We start from the raw sequence: 8,621 nt of genomic DNA on the forward strand, positions 1-8,621 counted from the left end.
CACAAACTTTAGTTTCTGATGCATCCATTCAGTGGGCCAGGAGTGTGCTGTGGGGAAAAAAGGCAGAGAAGTTTGATGGTGGAATAGATCAGATGAGCTGCAAGTGTTGGACTAACTTGCTTGAAGACAACTCTGAAAGGGAAAGTTCTGAATCATGTAGGCAGTGCTATCTCAGCTTTCCTCTCTAGACCCTTCTATAGACCTGGGCCCTTCTCTGGTAAAGTGTTAAAACAGTGTGGTGATTGCAGGGGGAAGGATGGGTGGAGGTGGAAGAGGGTATATGGGGGATAAATGGTGAGGGGGAAAAGTAAAATAAAATAAAGGGGGGGGGAACCAAATTTAAAAAAGAAGAAGCAACTTTGCAGAAGAACTGGCAAGAGACTTGGGGTGTCTTCAGTGGAGCCCGAAAGAGTGCCGTGCTCTTGGATTCCAGTTGCTAAGGGGAAATCAGATGCCTGAGGAGCATCAAAGCAATCTGCATCAGTAAGCATAATCAGTAACAAAACTGTCGTTCACAATTCCTACTCTCAAGTAACAGCAAAACACTCTCTTCTATGAAATGGCCAAAGGCATTCTGACAGATGACGTCCCTGGCATCGCAGAGGCTGGCCATCTACAAATGTGGTAATAACCACCTGAGTGAAGGTGGTCAGTCCTACTTCTTTCATGGGCCTTATGAAGCACGTGAGGGAAAGTCAGAGAGAAACAAAGCCAGGAATTGAGTTCCTTCCTGGAAGCATATGGGTTAACACAGTGGTCATTAGTCCACAGAGTAAACTCATTAGTCAACAGAGCAAACCGAGGCTCTCGAGCCACCTCAGTTTGCCGACCACTGGGTTAACACAAATGCCCTCCAGAGCAGGAGGAGTAGGAGAAGGGTGACTTCCCTCAATAATTCTCATCTCCCCTGCAATTATAAAAGGACTCCCAGGAGACCAGGGTTGGGTGGAGGGGGGGAAAGGGGGAGAAAATGGAAGACATCTGTAATACTGTCAACAACAACAACAACAACAAAAGACCCCCAAAAGCTCCAATCATTCATTCATCATGTATTTATTAAGCACCTATTACGTGCCAGGCACTCTTCAAGGAGCTGAAAAGAAGAGATTGAACAAATCACACAAAGTCCCTAAGTGTAAGGAGCTTCCTTTCTAGTGACAAGACAGATAACAAAACAAACACATGCATAGTTTCAAGTAGTGGTGAGTGCTGCAAACAAAAATCAAGTAGGGTACGAGGCCGGAGCAGCGCTGGCCCACAGGACTTCCAGTGATGACGGAGATGTTCTGTATCTGCTCTGTCCAGTAAAAGCAGGACAAAGATGTACTTTTCAATAACCACACCTGGCTGGTAGCTACCACACTGGACAGTGCAAGGACAGAGCCTGCAGGAGGTGCTGTTATTTAAGAGAAGTGGTCAAGGCGGGACCCTTTGAGTAGAAGCCTGATGAAGGCCAGGGCATAAGCCATGCTGTTTCCCAGGGACTCAGCTTTCCGGACACACAGAACAGCAAGAACAAAGGCCTCAGGTGGAGAATGGCAAGGAGACCGGTGGCTGAGCAGAGTCGAGGAGGGATCACGAGGGAAGTGGCTGGGGATAGATCATAAAGGGCTCTGAGGGCCACAGTAAGGGCCTTGGGTTTTCCTCTAGGTGAGATGGGTTTATAGTAAGGGATCTAGAAGAACGGAGCTTAATAAAGTCCGATTTACCTGAACATTGGAAACACCTCATCTTTAACTAACTCTCATTAGCCCTGCTCCTTCACATTTTCATTCCGATTACAATCATCTGATAATATGACAACTTCAGAATACAGGCAGCATTCATGAAATATCTTTAAAGACAGGTTCGAGGACGAAGGACAGCTGGGAAGAAAAGGTCCTCAGTACAGACCAAGTGATCAAGAGAAAAAGGTAGGTCTTATTTGCACCTGCCTTTTTAAATAAGATCTGTGACCATTTATCCTTCTCCACATTCACTCTCCCTCTCATCGGAGCTATTTCAAAATGAGACTAGTTTCAGTTCCTCTGCTTGCCCATCTCTGGACACAGAGGGAAAAGAAACGGATCCAGGCAATTTATAAATGAGATAGTTATATCTTATGTATTTAGAAGTTGGCTATGGAGCCAGTGAAATACTGGTGTCGGGCAGTTACTTAGACCCAATGTTGGAACACAAAAGAGCTGTGTGATCCATATCCCACCTCAGGGGAGCACACACAGGCTTATTCCTAAGTTTATACAGAAATGCCAGGACATCCCTTGAGCAAACAGGTGTCCAAGACATAGTAAAATGACCTACATGATTAGACACAAACAGTGATCCTGTTAACACACCTGGGTTCTAATACTGCTTTTGCCACTCACTAGCTTTGTGACACGAGGCAAGATATTTATGGACTTCAGTCCTCCGTGGAATTGCCTGTAAAATAGAAAATAAAAGTGCTCTTGGGAGGATTAAATAAAATAACATCAAAAGGCAAAGCTTGGTACTTGGTACCTAACTCAGTAAGTGCTAGTTGACTGGATATTATAGAAGAATGTCCTTTAACCCATCGTCCAGCAGTGACAGTGCCATCTCCCTTTCTGAAAGGAACAATGACTATTAAACACGGGCTGGCTGTGCTCTGCTCTGGCCAGGAGCTCAGGCTGGGAGTCTCCAGGCAGCAGCCTCTCTCTCAGAACAGGCTCAGCCTGGGTGTTTACGGCTGTTGCCGAGATACACTCCCTGAGGTTTAGCAGTAAGGAGAACACCAGGAAGCATGCCTATTTGTCCCCTTGCCTTTTCTGAGCAAGTCAGGCAATGTGATCAGCATGCTGGCAGAGTTTTTAATGCAATTCAAAGGCAGAGCCAGAGTTATCAAGTCTGCCTCGCTAATGTTACATTGATAACAGCAAAACACTCTCCTGGACCTCAGTTAACTAACTCCCTCGGACATCAACAGCATGAGGGGACAGATCCCCAACTTCCCCAAGCCTCCCCTCCCACCCCACCCCCAGGCTTGTACTATATTCCCTTTAGTGTCTGAAAATGACTTATTTTTCTGCGCTGTACATGCTTTCCCTAGTAAATACTTCATTTTTGCAAGGTTCCTAGGGCAATGGCTACAAAAGCTGCCTTTGTTTACTTCATCAACTCCAAGCTCATGATCAAGTCCCCAGAGCATGCTCCCCAAGGGCTGCTCTGCTCCTTGCTCCCATTGCTTGTGGCTCGGAGGGCGGTACCAGAGACCCCTTAACGCCCCCACCAGCATTCTGCGGCTGCATGCCCTGCAGCTTGGAGACCAAGGTGTTCAGTGGTGCACAGTCCCCGCAGCATGACCCACAAAGCAAGGGAACCGGAATCTTCACTGACTCCGTGTTCCATGTTCTGCCCAGGGTTCCCTTGGAACCAGATACTTCAGCGTGATCAAGGCAGCCACTGGAGAATGGGTGCTCTGGTCTCTCCTTTGTTTCTTTTGTAACAAAGCCTTCTCCTTTACTGTCATTGGTGAAAAGAGCTCTCACCAATTCATACGCAATATGCAAATAAAGGGCTAAGGGATTCTGGAAATATTCCGCCCTTCCTTAGTCTGAGGAACTATGTATAGTGAGAAATTTCAAGCCGAGTAATTGGGTTGATAAGTTAGATACTGGGGGACAGGAGGGACTTCTTGATTTCAATCCTCCCCGGTGAACAGCCTACCAGTGTACGAGAACAGATCTGGGCCGAAAGCCATGGTCACAAGGGAAGTCAGAAGTCATCCATCCACTCCCCAGATTGCCGTTTCTTTAAAGAAAGAGACCTTGTTTTGGTTCATCTCATATTCTTGGTGCTCAAGGCAATGCTGGGCACTCATTCATTCACTCATTCAACTAACAGCTTCATTTCAGCTACTCAACAGTAGGGTCTAGACTCTGATTCTATGCATACATGAATTAAAGGCACATCCTTGACATCAAGGAATTTTCCACTTACTGTAACCTCCAACAGCTAAACAGATAAGTATCTTAAAATGTGAAAAGATATGTGCTGGCACTTGGTAGTATGATATTATGGGATAGAGTGGATTCTAAACTGTGTTTACCAGGCAAACGATGAACAAGTAAAGCATTTACTCACCAAGGACTTAGCTTATTAAAGGCCATACAAGCAACTCAGCGTGGGTTGAAATAATTTTAAAAACCTTTCTGAGATCCAGAACAAAAGTAAAAACAAAAATAGATTTCCAGTGCTTTCTCTGACTGTCACACCTCTGGGACCAACATCAAGCTCAATCTGAACCATACCTATTAAAATTACAATGTTGTTTCTTCCACTGGCTTCCTGGTATCTCACCTCTCTGACACTGTGGTCCACTATGAAATAGCACAGAGAGGAAAGTATGACTGACAGAAATACATGATCAACCTCTGACTATCTACAACAGTGTTTCCTAAAATGCATTCCAAAAGACATTAAAAAGTGTTCCCCAAAAAAGTTTATAGACAAATAAGATGGGATATATCCAGCACTTTCTCACCACCTTACTGCCTATCACCTGGTCCCACAAACATCCCACCTGGTCCTGCCAGCATCCTATCTTACCTGGATACTGCAATGGCCTCCTTGCTGCTCTTCCTGGTTCTACCCTTGCCCCTTAGAGGCTCTTATCCACACAGCAACCAGAGAAACCCTTCCCCAAGGTAGGGTAGAGAGTATTACTCCCATGCTAAGAATCCCCATGGCTTCCTTCCCACTTCCTTGGTCCCTACATGGCCTGGCCCACCTCCTCTCTGGGCTCATCTTCCACCACCACACACCCCTCATCCACCTCAGCCTACTCCAATGTGCCAAACACTCTTCTGCCTTATGGCCTTTGCACTTGCTATTCTCTCTGCTTGAAATGCTCTCCCCACAAGATAACTGCTGGGCTTCCTCCTTCACTTCCTTCCAGTGTCTGCTCACCTCCATGTAGAGCCCTAAACCACACTATCTAAGACAGTGCCCTCAATTATCATGCTCTGACCCCTTATGCTATTTTCCTTATCATCTTTCACCATCTCACAACATATTATATTTTATTTGTGTATTTTTTATTGTCTGACTCTCCCCACAAACTATAAACTCCATGAGAAAAGGAACTTCTGTTCTGTTCCTGGCTAAATTCCCAGCACCTAGAGGAATGCCTGACCCATTCTGAAATTATTTGTTAGATCACTGAATGGAGCACTAAATTAAGCAAAATTGGATTTTGTTGTTGTTGTTACAAGGCCTGTCAGAGCTGCGATCTGCTAGCAGGCATTGTGTGCATCTTTCTTCCAAGAAGCAGGAAACTCATCTGACCCCAGAACAAGCATCCTCAGGACTAGAGCTGGGGAACCCTCATCAAGGGTGAGCCGCATCGGGGAGAAAACATGTTTGCCAGGGTCTCCAACGGGGAGCAGAAGGCTCCCTCAAGAAAGACAGAGGCCTGCAGGGGACAGGGGCAGGACAGACGCCACTGCCTCTTAGAATGATCCCAGGAAAGCAAATTAATTTTGATGTTTCTTGGTCTGATCTAGGGGAGGCAAACCAGTTTGGTGCTACCACTGGGGAGTGAACTGTTCTGCCATGGCCGCCCGGGCTACGGAGAGATGCTCGCCTTCGCCTTGCAGTCTCCATCAGCACTGGAACCCAATTATAACAGTCCCAGAGGTCACTCTGCAAACGGAATACACTGCTGGGCACATGACGGGGGAGGGAGAAGGGCACATTCATTTCCTTTCTGGAAAAGGGCCTTACTTCACCCTCTCTCAGGCTCACATAATTCACAAGTGGTCATTGTAAGTATTCCTCATTAATAATCACCTTTGCTATCATCAAAAGGACATCACCTGTGATTCTTTAAGAAAGACGGGTCTAGATTCTTTAAGACAGGCCTAGATCTTAACAAAAAGGAGTCAGTGATGGAGTTTATCATTACAGGTCCATTAAAAAAACAACAGCTCCTGGGCCATGGTGACATCTGTCAGGACATATTCATAAGTGCCTGTGGCAAGCAGCAGCTGAGTGGTGGTGGGATGGGGGATAGGAGAGGGTGGGGTGGGAGATCAGTGAGAAGGAGGCGCAGTTTATTTCCTCTAAAGTCACTTTCCAATGGGACTCTGACTGCATTTTAACCAGCTGGACTGCACACCACGCCGCAGGGCACGCTGTACACACAGGCCAGGGCAGGAGGAGTAGGGAAGGGGTCCTTCCACTGGCCCGCTGGAAGGCAGACAGGCCTACGGGCTCAGAGTGGATGCTGCCTTCCAGCTGATTCTGCTATTTAAAGCACGGCCAGCAGGTGTGTGAGCCAGATTTTGAAAGACTCGTTAGGAAAGTGACCAGTGACTTGGGCTTTAACAGAGCACTTGGGACCTCTGGGTTTGAGGACTGAGCCAACATGTCTGGAAGGACAAAACAAACAAGTGCAATAAGTGGATTATTTCCCTCTAAATTGAATTTTTTACTTAAGAGCTTTGGGTCCTAATGATTTAAAAGATCCTAAAAGGTTCTCTAAATATAAGCAGAATCAATCTGGCTTATCTGGTCCCTCTCCCCTTCCCTCCAACCCCCAATATTTCCTCGCTCGGTGCTTAATACAGAAACCACAGTAAGGCAATATTCAACTCCTAGCCCTCGGTGGTGTTCAGGGACAGACATTTATGGCGTGTCATCTGTATAGCACATTAACATTTACAAAGTGATTTCACATACATGATCTCACTTGATCCTCATGTGTACTTAGAGTAGATTTTATGGATCTAGAAACTGAGGTTGAGAGATGTAATAGAGCTGGCCCAGGGTCACAGAGGGCCCGATCTAAGAAATGGGAAACCAACTCTAAGTCTTCCGGCTCTGAGTGCTGGTTTACAGCGGCCAAGCAGTGCTGGACTTCAAACATTCAGGCTCTCAGCATCTTTGTGACAAGTAGGCAACACTGTGCCTGCTGTCATCCCATTCTGGTTTCCAAAATTCAGTTTCTAATTTCTCCATGAAACGGAGGCAAAGAGAACAACAGAGCTCCACAGAGAGGTCGGAGCTGGCGACTGCTCGGCTGCTCACTTCCCCATCACTCATTTCTGTACACCAGCCTCGCCACCCTGGGGTCCATCAGCACAGTTCCCACGAGTCAGAAAAGCCATGGGACTGCTCTTGACTGTTCACTCCCAAATGCTAACTCCACAATCCCTGAGGGTCTGCTCAATTAGATCAATAGCTTCAGGAACGTGCCTTTGCTTGAGAGAGTGCCCTGCCTACTAACTTTTTACATGCAAACCAGCAATTCTGCCCAAGTGCGTTTCTATTGATGCTGCGTTGCCAAGGACATTCATACGCCCACTTCCCGCAGCCCAAGAGGAGACACCAGACACACTCCGCACACTTGATTTCAAGTAGAGGGGGCCTCCTCTGCATTCGTCCCACCTCCTCCGCCCTGGGGTCGGCGGCCCTTCCAGCTGTGTGGACAAACTCCCACAGCTTCTCTTCTATTCAGGAGCATTTTCCTCCGAAAGATCTCAGCAAACATACAAGCAAGCCCTTTGTGACATGCATATTAGAACATGCTTCACTATTTGGTACAGGGAGACACCATTAACAGCTTTAGGTGATTAAAAACACTGGACAGTCATTCCTCTGAAGAGCCGTTGGTAACAAGATGTAACCCCTAACTGTTATTCTATTTCTAAGGAAAATCAGAGTTGACTTAAGTCATTCTGTCTTGAAATATCTATTTTCCAGGTACAAACCATTGTATTAGTTTTCTAATATAATGTATCCTACATATAGGAAATCCTAAGGACTCCACTAAAAAAAACCCACAACAATTGAAACTAATTAAGTTCAGAAGTACGTTAGCCCTAGGGCTGCTGGAACGAAGTACACCAACTAGGTGGCATAAAACAACAGTTCTCGAGGCTAAAAGTCTGCAGTCAAGGTGTCAGCATGGCCACACTCCCTCTAAAATCTGTAGAAGAGACTCCTTCCTTGCCTTTTCCTCGCTTCTCACGGTGGCCACCAACCCTCAGCACTCCTTGGCCAGCAGCTGCATCGGTTCGGTCTCTGCCTCTGTCATCCCATGGCAGTCTCCCTGTGTTTTATGTCCAAATGTCCCTCTTCTTATAGGATACCAGTCAGAGTAGGGCCCGCCCTAATGACCTTTATTTGATTATATCTGCAAAGACCTTACTTCCAAATAGTCACATCCACAGGTGTCAGAGGTTAGGACTTCCACTTCTTTTGGGCAGAATGCAATTCAACCCATAGCACCCACTCTATTAGGAAACTGGCGGTATATGAAATGAACCCACATTTGATTCTACTTAAGAATTATAAAGCAGTTAATTAACGTTTTCCTGCAATCATTGCCCCTCAGATCTCCAAAATGTGGTAGCAACTGCAAGAAAAACAAAAGCGAGCACCTCTAGGGCTGGGAGAATTATGAAATATGCTAGAGGAAGGGCCCCACAAAGATGAGCTCAGACACCTGAGGAGCAGGTGCTGCTCAGCTGGTGCTGGTGTCTCTGAGCCAAAAGGAGGGGCCTCGTGGGTCTGGGAACCCTTTTCTGAAAAGGGCTGTCAGCCACCTGGCGCTTATGTCTCTGACAGGGCTATGATGAGGCAGGGTATTCTGTTCCCAG

General features: G+C 46.5%; 1 long non-coding RNA gene across 1 annotated transcript; it reads right to left on the reverse strand.

Moving 5' to 3' along the window:
• On the reverse strand, positions 1 to 3,187 carry LOC129148724 (uncharacterized). The gene is made up of 3 exons (XR_008555688.1): positions 3,128 to 3,187; positions 2,337 to 2,421; positions 1 to 47 (listed from the first exon to the last, which is right to left on the reverse strand). It is a non-coding gene; the product is annotated as an uncharacterized LOC129148724 (long non-coding RNA).
• Positions 3,188 to 8,621: the final 5,434 nt, after the last annotated feature.

The sequence above is a fragment of the Eptesicus fuscus genome, chromosome 4 (assembly GCF_027574615.1).
Source record: "Eptesicus fuscus isolate TK198812 chromosome 4, DD_ASM_mEF_20220401, whole genome shotgun sequence".
NCBI lineage: Eukaryota > Metazoa > Chordata > Mammalia > Chiroptera > Vespertilionidae > Eptesicus > Eptesicus fuscus.